Genomic DNA, 13557 nt, shown 5'->3' on the forward strand with positions numbered 1-13557 from the left:
AGCTTGTTTCAAAAGCATACTGTATTGTTGCATATATTTAATGTTTAGGAGATAGATTACCTCTTAAAATACGTCACTGTAAGAATGCAGTGTTTTGATATACGTTTTTATGCTTTTAAAATTTGCTATATTTTTGTATGCTGATTTTAGGCAATTTACTTTTATGATTGTAAGTTTTGTTGTACATGTCGTTATTTCCTTTCTATCAAGTATTAGTTTCAGATCTACGGTGAGGATGTTCAGTCTATAGCAGTGATGGTGAGGATATAATACAGAACGAATTTTGTCCAAAAAATTCCTTTCCTTTTAGACGAACTGCTTTTGTTAGCTTTGATATTGTGTCTGATATGTTGTATCTTATCATAACAGATAGAAATTCATTTGATTTAGTTATTTATTCTTAGTTATACCTTGAGTTTTACATTAGTTACAAAAGTTTCTTTTTCTAAATTTAGATAATTATAAATATAATTTTTAAAGAAAGCTATTGAGTCTGGATACATATCTTCCGTAAATAAAATTATTTGAATTATAAATCATTATTTTGTAAAGTGTAAGAGGTGTTCGATAAAAAGTTGCAAACCTATTTTTTAATATTAAGTCTTACTCATACAAGATGAATATATCAATCTAAATTTACTTTTGCGGTTTTTCTTCAGATTATGCTCTTATCAAAGCGATTCTTTACGATTCGTGGTAACAGGAAAGTATGTTTTATCTCAGCCTCTTGGCCATTCCTGAACAACATCCTTCAAATCATAATTGTCGTTGTCCTGTGAACCAATCAAATGATGCTTCGGTTTGTGAAACGGAAAGTCACTGGGGCTTTTCTGGTGAATATGATGGATAGGGAAAGAAAGTGGAATTCTCTGTGCAGCAAAAGCAGAGCTTTTTATCCTTGAGCAAAACATAGCAAGTCATCCTTGAGCAATTCATATAAAGCAATACTGCTGTGCTAAGTTTGCCCCGATAATTATGATCCGTACGATTTGACTCAATATATTAACGTAATAAACACATGTTATTCTGTATTATAATAGCTAAAATTAATTAACAGTGATCACTCGTCATTCCAAAAATGGCGTTCATCATCTCCCAGCCAGATGTGTTCTGAAGTTTAGCAATATGTTTTAGGAAGAGATCCATCATGTTCCCGAGACATAATCTTTTGTTAAGTTCTGGGTCATTGTGTTTCATCTCCTGTCACAGATGAGTTCTGAAGAATATTCGACCAGCTATTTCTTCAATTCTGGTTTCAACAATCTGGGTACCCAACTGGCGAAGACCTTTGAAATCCCCAAACTTCTAACACTAATTTTATGAATAATCCAGCACTGATGTGTGTTTCAGCAACAATATTAGAAACTTTCCGTCATACATTCGTCAGATCTAGCATATATTTCTCAGTGGTCCTATTCCACTGCAGGCTTATCTGGCATTGACAGAATTGAATTGATTTTGAATGACACTTTTCCGTGTACAAACATGATAGCCTACTTTTGCATGGTGGCATAGAAAGGTGCTGTATAAACTGCAACACACGTTCGTAAATATTTATTAATATTTTACCGCTTTTGTTAAAAATCCGATCTCTGAAAAATATTTAATATTTTTAATATTAACAGTCATCACTAACTAAAAGCATATAAGAGTCCCTCAAAAATCAAATCATAACACCTGCTGGTGAATAGCAGTCATTTCAACACATTTCGTCACCCAGAAAGAGGCCCACCAGCGGGCGAGCAGTAAAGTCGCTGAACACTGGTAGTTCGGTCCGAGGTTCGAATCCCGCGAACGGGCTGGCTGCATGGGCGTTTTCGTGGTTTTCCCCATGTGTAACGTGTATACGAGCCAGTTTCCCTTAGAAAGTCCTCCACGAAGGCATCCCTCCCCTTAGGCAGATAGCCCTCGAGGCTTTGCCATAATCACACACACACACGTCACCCAGAAAGTGTTGCATATCACTCAGACTTAGAACATACCAAAAGCCCATCGTATTTTGAATTATAAAGAATTATCTTATTATAATACATAAATCTGGGTGAATAATGAATGGTTACATAAATGGATGTAATAAGGTAGTTTATATTTTTACGTATTTACATAAGAAAACACTTGTTTCGAATTTATATGAGACCAATTAAATGTATGATCAATTTTCCAGACAATTAAAATTATACAAATCGCTTTTTTGGAACTGCTTTTAATAAATAAATCTTGCGTTTAAATAATACTCTTTTACTCTAGGTTAAATAGCACGGGAAAATCGTATGACGAAAATTGTTTGTTATCAAAATGCTGGTTTTTAAATACATTCTGTCAAAAAAAATTCATTTCCGAAGTATAGATTAAAAATTAACGTAACAAAACTTAGAATACATATTGGTGGTAATTTTCAAATACTCAACTAAAGAAAGGCTTAGGTATTGCACAATCAAAAAGCGGCTCAAAAACTTTCCATTTCTAATTTTTGGAGCATTACATAGACAGCTGTGGAACAAGCTTAAGAAAATTTAATTATTTACTTCGATTTTAAAAATCTTAAGCGAAAACCTTTCGACGTTTAGACAGTTTCCCTTTACATTATCCTTCTCTTTGGTGTACTTGGTGCTTACTTTTATGTAGTTGCCGAGCAGTAAAAAGATAAAAAGTGCTTTTAGTGAAATGTTACTATCATGTACGTTGCTTGATTTTAGGATCAAAGATCAAAGGTTCTTCATCTTCAGTCTTTTGAAGTGTGCTAAACAATCTTCATGTCACATAACAAATGATAGCCACATCCTTTAATTAACTTTTTGCTGCTAACGGATCATATGCGCAAAGCACATTCAGCTATTTATACTTGTCTACCTTTAACATAGATTGGAATAAACATAAACATAAAAATATTAAAAGTTTTCCTCGCATATTTTACATTAGCAATGTTCTGAATTTTTCGGAATTGCGCATGTGCTTTCTAATTTATGGATCATTAATGACTGAATATGCTTTAGAATAAAATGCCAGAGGCAGAAACACCATCTTTGTTGTGTATATAAATTTTAGGAAAATTGTATCAACGATCTCAGATAGTAAATAAAAAGAAATAACTAAGCTGTTCAGCGCTTTGATATTTAGTTTAAAAGATGAATTAAAATGAATATAAAAATTTGAATATTACAATTTAATTATCAGTATCTTAATGTATGACTTTCTTTAATGTTGCAAAGTGCTTTATGTACTTAGGCCTTTTTTTGGTTCACGTTGATGAACAATGTTTTACAGAGCTGAACATGTGAGCACAATATCCCCAAATGAAGGATTTTCGATATTGAAACTGGGGCCTTTTTTAATGTTCTTTGATTAGAAAGTTTGAAACTATACGGCTAAATCTGTTTCCTTAATCTTCCTATTATAAGACAGATTATGAGCATATTATGTTTAAATTAATAAGCATAATGTAGTACAATTGTATGCTTTTGTCATATGATTTTTAAGAAATTGGTTCACTTGTTTCTTGATCTGAATAATTTAAAATTGGAAATTATTGTTTCTAATTTTGAAGGCAAAATGCAAAACGAGCATTTGCACTTTCTAGAAGACGAATAATGAACTGTATATTTTTCATATTTTAAAGTAAGGACATGAGTCCTTTACACATTAACAAAATTGTGAGATATTGTACCAATAATGTAATGCATCAGAAATATTAATAAATGGCATACTGTTAACAATAACATTTTTGTTTCAGGAATAGTCTGATGCATAAAATCCTGCTTGGTATGTACTCTTCTCTTTAACAGCTTATTTTTATATTTATTTGCATCCTAATGTGGTTTTGGAAGTTGTGTGTCAATATTTTCTTACAAGCACAGCAAATAATATCAGAGTCGACTGTTTTTATTAACAAAATTTGGATTCTGAGATGATTTTAACTTATATGTTTCTTCAGAAATTTATACAAATATTGTTTGACAAATTTCGAGAGCATCATGAAACATCATTAAAAGCATCCCAAAATGCCAAATTTCGCTGTTAAAAATCTCGAACAGAAGGCATTGGAAATGATAGCTCTAAATTCGCGTTAGAAATTCATCAACATTCCTGACAGAAAAGACTTGGATGAAAATTGATTATACACAGATAAATACATAGTTAAATTTATGATGTCGTGCACTTTGGAATTGTATATAGTACTCTTGATTTCGATATGGTCTCTTAATTCATATTATTTAAAAGCACGGAAGATTTACTTGTTGCTAATAAAGTTATTAAAATGCACTGTGTCTCTGGGAAAATAATTAGCGCATTTCGGTAGCAATTCTTGAGAACATATACGTATTACGTTGGTGCATATGAAGGATAACATAGCAGACTCCAATTTAAGTCAGTTAATTTGCTTTCGTTATAGAAACATCAGCTTCAAAAATAGCATTTTTTATAAATTTACTTTATGAAACTAGATTTCTACACTCATTTAGATGACAGATAACACATTTTGCAATTGATTAATGTGATAATTTAAAATAAGACACAATAAAAGTTCTGCCTTTGAGTTTCTAAAGTAGTATGCGTTCAATAATTGCATTTTAAAATATATAGAAATAAGCAAGACTGCTGATAACATGAAAAGTCGTAAAATCTTGCATTTTGGGAATAGAATTCCAAGATATTCCAAATTTTCTTAGTAAATTTGATTCCAACATTATGTATTACTATAGTTCAGGCAACAATATTTGGAAACCAAGCTTAAAATAATTTTATTTACCTGTTTGGGTTTTTTGAAAAATTACGTCCTAAAACAACAAGAGAAGCAATCTGATTATCCAAGCCGTTATTCTTTTATATAGTAATTGATGACATATAATGACCAGTGGATGGTTTCATCCGGTTCGCATCGGTTCAGCAAAACCGATTTTAAAAATCTTTTTACTTCAACGTTAAAACTGAATTGTAAATTTTATTTAGGAAATATATTACTACTTAGCAGTTCATTTTAAGCTTTTTAGGCAACAAAACTGTTCTTAATATTTTTGAATTCCACCACTGGTAATATCCCCTATCTAAGTAACTAAAATGCACATATGCAGTAAGTATTTAATATTTTTTAAATGTTAAATTTATTCAAATTATTTAACAAAATTATTATCATTACGCAATATTAGCATTTTCTGAGACACGTATGATATCGAAAAATGGTATTTAATGCTACAAAATGTACTGGTAGAATAGTTAATTGTATGCACAATAATGCGAAGGATGTGATATTTTCAGCATTGTATAAGATCTGCTTCTGCAAGTTAAGCATTGAAGCTTGTAAATATTTAGGAATAAAAACCAAGATGATCTTAAGTGCTGAAAATTAATTACTATACTTGGGGTTAATCTTATATACATATGCATGTATTCAAATGAGCATATGCCTAAATGTAAAGATGGCTCTATAGAAATAATACTTTCTGTGATTCTGATATCCTTCAGGCAACAGTTACAGTTATTGTTGCTGAAGAAGATGAATCCGCATATTAAATAACTTTTCAACATATTTGCAATGCAGAAAGAATGACAATTATAGCTGATCTACCTACATTCAAAGCAGTTCGTGGTTTATCTTATACGCGCGTATTTAAGTGAGAATTTGCATAACACTACTGAAATTAATGTTTTTTTGTGATTCTGATGTCCTTCAGGCAATAGTCACCGTTAGTATTGTTGAAGATAATGAATTCATATATTCATTCTGAAGATACTTATTCAATATAATATATTTTTAATGCATAAAGAATGATGATTTTAATTGTAACTGATCTATTTATATCCAGAGCCTTATGATCAAGCTATGAAAGTTGTTAAAAAAGCAGAATTCTGAGAGTACGGAGACATTCTTTAAAGAACTGCCTAAGCGTAAAAAGAACTGTTATATTAGATATATCTTATTCATAAGTTAAAAGCACTCTTTGGGTCAGGAATCGTGGTTTTCCCTAGAAAAGCATTGCAACGTTCAAGAGCAAAAATAAATTGAGATTGATGATACATCGCTTACTAGAAAAAGTTTAAAATACTTTTAAGATATCAAATAAGTAATCTTTTGTATTTTGGCGGTTTTGTAAGTAAATTCATGATAAGCGTTGTTAAAGCTGTAAGTTTTCTTCCTCAATGAAATATGTCTATTTATCTCAGAAAGTTATACATCATAAAACAAGTCTTTAGGGACCTTAATAAACATACATGCTATCACAATGTTCTTAGCCCAAATGTCAAATGCTATAATGGCATAAGACATATTGTTTATTTTCAGAAAGCCTCCTATTACAAACCTTCGTGGTAGATAATTAAATTCCATCCTAAATTGGAACACAGGAAATAATAATATTGCCTTATCTGGTTCGTGGTGAGTTTTCATTAATGTCAGCGTCTTTCTTATTTCGAATGGTTTTCTTTCCTTCGTCACAGACAATGGGATTTCAGTCGGATTATCATCGCAAGAATGACTACCGGAAATGTCTTCTCTTGTGCCTTCAGCTAACTCTTTAGAAACATTTTATCATGACGCGCTCCACAGTTTAAAAGATACTTCAGTTGCATGGAATATAAATGATTTTAAACGTATTTCTCAACAAATGTCGTACTCTGCATGCAGGATAAAGCCTCAACTACGTTAAACTACAAGTGATTATGATATGTCAAAGCATTCCTTGGCCTTTAAAATTAATTTAAAAGTGTAATTTCCGCTCCAGATGAATTTCATATAAACATAAATAGATAGAGAAATAACAATGCAAGTAAAGGAAAATTTTAGCAGGTTATCCAATAGAAGCTCTCCTTTTATGATTAAACCATAGTATAATCTTATTTAGAAGACAGTTGCAAGGTTTATTATTGCAAGGTTTATTATTGTTGTTATTTGATTATTATTGCAGTAAAAATAAGTACTTTATTGACAAAATAAAAATTTACATAAATATTTTATGGCGTGTTTTTATCGTGGAGGGTCAGAATCTAGGTTCCAAGTGGAAGATTTCAGTTCGAGGCTCGCAAAGTTGATTTTTTAATTTTGCATCAAGAAACTCAATAATTCTGGCTTTACAAATACATAAAAATGTTTCTCTTCAATTATAAACAATATATTGTAGTGTAAATTTAAATTCATTACAACCAAAATTATAAGTTTTGCAATTTGTAATTTAATCCTTCCATGATGATTATGGCCCACCAGCGGCCGAGCGGTAAAGTCGCTAAACACTGGTAGTTCGGTCCGAGGTTCGAATCCCGCGAACGGGCTGGCTGCATGGGTGTTTTCGTGGTTTTCCCCATGTGTAACGTGTATACGAGCCAGTTTCCCTTAGAAAGTCCTCCACGAAAGGCATCCCTCCTCTTAGGCAGATAGCCCTAGTGTGCTTTGCCATAATTAAATACACCTACACCTACACCATGATGATTATGATTCCGAGTAGATTGTTAAAGCACTGTGTACATTGTTGCTGATTGGTAAAATTACTTACTGTAGTTTATTACAGTTATTTTTGAGTATGTAATACAAACCAATCTTAATGTATTATTATGTGTTAGAAACATCATACACTCTATGTGAGAAAAAATTCTGAGATAAAAGTACAGCCAATGTATTGCAACTTTTATGCATAATCATTTTCTCTGGTAAAAATAATTAAATACCCTTCAAACTCTTTTGTGAAATACTCAGCATAAGAGCAGATTATGTTTTAAATGGGTAATTGCAATAAAAACGCAATTATACATGATTTAGAAAGCTCGAAAACTTACGCAACATGTTATCAAGTAAAATAATATTTCTGTAACACGTTTTAACACGAAAGTATGAAACTGTATTTGAAAAAGGTGCAATACTTCGCTCTTTTCTTAAACTAACTCACAAGCTTTATAACTACCAATAACTATCATGAATTTTCCATCATTCATTAGTAGCCTGAATTTTAATTAAAATTTAAATCCTATTTTTTTAGGAAAACTTCTTGTTCTGATAGTAAAATAGCGCATTCTAATTTTCCATATATTTACAGTCTATATTTGTTTCTATTTTTTTTTTTTTTTTTTTTTTTTTTTTTTTTTCGTATTTACCTAAAATTTTTCTCTGGACGTTTCATGCAAAATATTGGACTGAAACCTTCTAAATACACAAATAAAGAATATCAACCTAGAAAAGTAAATGTAAGTAAAAAGAATTCAAGTGAATTCTTATTGTGTCACAGTATATTAACTCACAGCGGACCGTATTTAATTCTCTTTCTCTGATGAAAGTTACTCGAGTTCTACGTCTACTTTGAATCAACATATTTCTTTACAGAAAGAGCAATTTATTCTCATTTGATGTTTGCATACGATTACATGACAGAATGTAAAGTTTACTGGCTAAAGGTAATGCTAGCTAAAAGAAATTTAAAGTAATATGTTGATATTTTTTGCATCTTCTTCATGGATAAACACCATGGATAACCCATCTTTTGCGCTAGAATCTTCGAATTCTAAATACAAGTAGTGTTAATCACGTAGAGCGTCTTAAGGAAATATCAGAATAGTAAATACCAGAACTTCACAGGGGTCATGAAACAGGCCTTTAAAATTTTTTGCTTATGACAGACTCTGCATACAATGGCAGCACGAATTATAGTCTTTATTGAAATACTCGTATCTTCTTTTGTTTATATGTAGCGTATATTATGTACTCCATGCTACAAATATTGCAGTATATTCACTTATGATATCTGATGTTACTATATGACATTCTGCTTTTCCTCGTGCAAGATTTGATAGTCATAATAAAACCATCTATAATAATTGTAACATCGTGAAGTACTTATAATTTTACTTATAATCATTGAATAAATTTCTTGAAATTATTTTTCTGAGGACGACAAACATAGGAAACTAAAGGATGGCCACTAAGTATTTGGCGTCAAATAAATTTCATCGCAGAAGGTGGTTCTTGCTGAATTAATACTGGATACTTATTCAGGAAGCATGTTTCTCCTTTCCACTGGAATACGCATTGAGGTTTGTATATTCCAGAAATGAGAGGGAATCTCTAACAATTGGGAGTTTTATTTCGGATGCGAACTGACTGTGCGTGAAAAATATACAATCGACTTGCATATTCATTACATATAATTATTCAGATAATGATGTGTACAAACGTTCAGAAAAGCTGGCAGTCTATTTTGCAGAGAATGTGGTTTATTGAAGCACAGAAACGGAGTTTGTCCACCTGAATTATTCCAGGCCAAGGATTTTATAATCTAGATATGCAAATATATATACACACTTATATATATATATAAAGGTTTAGCATACAGTTAGGCCCAGTCTTCGGCTTTCAACAAGGTATATAAAACAAGCAAAATAAAACTGAAAATATAGGTTGTAATAAAAATATTAGTACAAAGTTTAAGAGCGTGAGCTGGAGCCACGCAGTTAAATAATTTATAAATTATTCGTTTAATCCTTCGTTTATTTCACTTTAGTATAGACTTTTGTAACAGTTACAAATTCGAGATATACATTTAAAGTGAATATTTCGCTACGTATCTGCTGACTAAGAAGCAAAGGTTTTGGCCATGGTCGAATGGTTTTCCCCCATACCTTAGGAACAGGCCGTTCGAGTGATTCCAATCAGATCCCGAACTTCCACTGGCTAAACACACCTCTGAGTCACGAGCTGAAGTCATTACGGTTTATCGGAAAATTTGGGGCCCCGAGTCATCCATTGTTCCCCACATCAATATCTCATGGTCATCATCACCTCCCCCCGCTGGAATGAGAATGCTGGTGCGAAAAGCCAAATATTTAGCTAGTGTGGAGTAGATCGACCCTCAGCGTCATTTCTGATCGCACCAAATACCGCTTCCTCCAAATATAATTAAATAATGACAGTCAAAGGAATAAATAACTTTTATGTTTTCGGAAGCGAAAGATTTTCAAACTTTTGCATTCTAATGTGCATCTTCAATTAAAAGTTTAATAATTAGAGCAAACGTAGTGGACAGAAAGATTCAAAACTAATATTTTGTGTTAGTTAGCAGAAGAGAAACTCAGAGACGTAATATGATAACATTTTTGTACATATGAGAAGTATTTTACTTATTACCATTGCAATGCCCTGAAAGTGAGAAAGACGTAGAATACTGAAAATTTTATCATCCAAATTTCGATAATTACTGATTTCCACAGGAAAGAATTTAAAATGTAAGAATTAGAATTTAGAAACAAAGGCCTCTTATAGATTACAGTATAATTTCTTATTTTTAAAAAGAATAACTTAATTATCATCATCAATTTTTTTAAGCAGAAAAAATATTTAAAGAGCTGTCTTATCTTAAACAGGATTGTTTTGTTTATCTTGCAATAATCTTTTAGTCTTTAATTCAACTTTCAGAATTTTAAAAGAAAAAAACACTTTTAAGATTTCATAGTAGGAACGTTTTCTTAGTCACATGAGATAGGAATTTTGTGCATAGACTACAGTCATTCCTTAGTTTTATCAGATTACATTATGTGGCCAAATATTTCCCAAGTGAAGACATTCAAGGCTAGGTGGCATATTACTAAAACTGCTTCTTACCCAAATTTTCTTTTTCTGAGTTCCTGCTGGAGAAATGTTTTCTTTCATATTGTTTTATTATCTTGCCCATGCGAACAAGCTATAGAATTCTCAGTCTCTCTCCATTCTCTTCGTTGCTTTTCCCTTTTCAATTAACCACAGACACTTATCTTTATTTTTGAACTGCGTTCTGATATCGATGGCCGCAATTAATAGTTAAATTTGCTTTTTAAAGGAATCAAAATTTTTAATTTACATTCCTCAGTTCTTTATGAAACTGTTAACTTCTGGAATAATATATATATATATATTTAAATTTAGTTTAATATGTAATGCTTAATTATTAAATTTAGTTATAAATTTAGTTAATAAATTTAGTTATTTGTGTAATACATATGTATAAGCACATTTAATGGAAATCTTGAGGCTGTTTGGCATCATTTGGTAATTTAAAATCCGGATCAGAAGATGAAAAGTACAGTCTCACGTTTGAACGTAAGCTGGAAAATCTATTCCTGTACTTATTTTTTAAGTAAGTATAGGACGAGAAAGCTCTTCCCACTAATACGGTGATTGTAAATGGTAACAGAATAGTGATTGCCTTGTTGAATAATTCAGGATATTTTTCTTTCAAGTCTGTCCAGAATGAGATGATGGATTTCTTTTCAAACTCTACCTTAACTGAAGAATTATTTTTAGTTCAATCAACTTAACTATCTCTCGGATTGACAGAGATGCACACTGGAAATACTTTTCACTGAAAGGGAACCCTATCCAGTGGTCAGTTGTTTCACTCTTGGGAAACTATGTTTCGCCTGCTGTCTATTCAGATGTTGTATTTTCCCAGACTGCTGGCCGAAATAAAATTTTATTACAGGAAACAATATGCCCGCTTTTTGTGAAGCTTAATGAAATATACTTTTCTACTGTGTGTGGACCGATGCTTCTATCCCTGTTGTCAGGTGCTGGTCCTGCAGATAAAATGTATATGCTTAAAACTTAATTTGAAACATTAATAGCATTTTAAATAAAAATTATTTCGGATTTATATTACTTACTTTGAGGTTTCATAATGAAATATAATTTGGGTTAGAAATGCAGTTTTTCACAACAGCTTTTTATCTTTCTCTTATGCTAAATCAATCCATCAATGACCACCATCACATCTTTCTTTTTTTTTTCCCCGCGTACCCCCGGAGAATATTTAATGTGCCTCTGGGGTTACGTGAGCCGCAGGCTGAGAAACACTGCTGTAGGGCATAAAATCATAGTGGAAAAATTACTGCCTTCAAAGTGAACCGATTCAGAATGACGCTGAAAAATCACCCAGCCACATATATAGCCTGGAGAATTTTGAAAAGATTGGCTCTTCTTTAGAACCTGACAATCAATACAATTATGTGGTCTTACATTTTTCCCATCCCACTTATGCTCAGATAGTCAGTCTGAGAGTCAGGCAAGATGTTAAGCGTGTAAGATGTGAAAGACTGAGAAGGAAAAATAATGTAGCTTTAAAATTATTTCGTTATTGTTTATTTGCTGTTAATATAAAGTTTGTTATGGTATTTGAAGATATTTCCTTAAATATTAGCGACACTAAATCATCATATGTAATAGGTAGCAGCCGATACTATGTCTGGGATCGTAATGCACAAAAATACCTAAGTTATCATCAGGTGGGAGAGCAGGTAGCCAGCTGACTGATAAGGTGAGTAGGAAGAAGTTGGTTAAGGCAAGAATGCTGAAGGTATGATCTGGGCAAGAAAGTTTCAAAGAAGGGATATGAGATTAGGTGTTGATGATTGAGAACCCAATGTCTTTGCTTTTTATGTTAATTAAATGTAATTTTCTTGATCGCTTTATTAATGAATATTTTTGCTATATTTTCCTATGAATTATTTTTTGTTTTATGAATTTATTTTTCCCTGTGTTTTAATTTTTGTTTGAAGAATTTGCAGAAATATTGGAGAATTTTTGAGTTGGGCATTTTCTGTCATTAAGATTATGTTAACTTATTTCTAAACGTAAAACATTTGTCTCTTAGGTTAGTTAATTCAATAACGTATTCACTACGAACTAAAATATATTAATTACGCTCTTTAAAACTTTCTAACACTATTTGCTTTGAAATCAAGAACACCATTGTAAAAGATTAGAACAGCACATTTAATTTAAAAGTAATCAATAGGCAGAGTGCCGGTCAACATCTGTTCAATGTGTTTCTGTCTTTATTTTGGCGTCTGCTCATGAATTGACATAAAAAAGAATGTACGGCTAATACCAGTCGCAAATATCTTGCTGTATAAAACTATAAAAACGTGTTGTTCTAGAGTGGAAAAATGAAAAATTTAAGTTATTTTCTTTATGCTTACTTTGTAACGTCTAATTTTCTATGCATTACGATTTAAATACTTAGAATTCAAATTGTAATTCTTAATTTCCATTCCTATTCAAATATATAGCTCAATAATTTCCGCCATTTTTGAATTTGCTACCTCCACATCTGAACTTATCCTGTCATTTTATCGCAAGATCTAAACGGTAAAATTTATTTATTTTATTAATAATTTTTTTAATTTTAACCGCAAGTCTTAACGTATTTCGCATTTTAACCTTCATATCTTTTAGTTTACAAAGTATTTGTTTAATATTTTTTTACTTAAGTCATGTAATTTTCTGTTTTAATTGTTAATTTCATTTGCATGAAAATTATGATCATTTTATTTGCTTTATTATTTACACCATTGCTTTATTATACCTACCCTTCTCCTTTTTAACTATTATAAACATATATTTTTCTGCATATTTCTACTTTTACTTTTTTATTTAAACATTTAATATTATCCCTGTTAATTGTTTACATGGAAATCAAAATTCTATTAATTTACATTCACTATGTTATGAATTATTTCATTTGTTCCAAATTTCACATTATTTCTGCTGAGTATTCTTAATTCACTGTTTTAACTCGATGCCTTTTATTCATTTGATCATTTTTACATTTG

At 31.3% G+C, this 13557-nt stretch overlaps 1 protein-coding gene across 2 annotated transcripts in view; it reads left to right on the top strand.

Moving 5' to 3' along the window:
• The window catches only part of LOC118187603 (uncharacterized), a 934081-nt gene that overhangs the window by 455745 nt on the left and 464779 nt on the right, over positions 1–13557 (top strand). For both annotated transcript variants that reach the window (XM_085808399.1, XM_085808398.1), the window contains exon 5: positions 3731–3759. The gene's annotated coding sequence lies outside the window, so the exon portion shown is untranslated. The remainder of the gene's footprint in view (positions 1–3730; positions 3760–13557) is intronic.

The sequence above is a fragment of the Stegodyphus dumicola genome, chromosome X1, assembly GCF_044657685.1.
Source record: "Stegodyphus dumicola isolate Sdum_Otavi_A_Nest chromosome X1, ASM4465768v1".
In the NCBI taxonomy this organism is placed as follows: Eukaryota; Metazoa; Arthropoda; class Arachnida; order Araneae; family Eresidae; genus Stegodyphus; species Stegodyphus dumicola.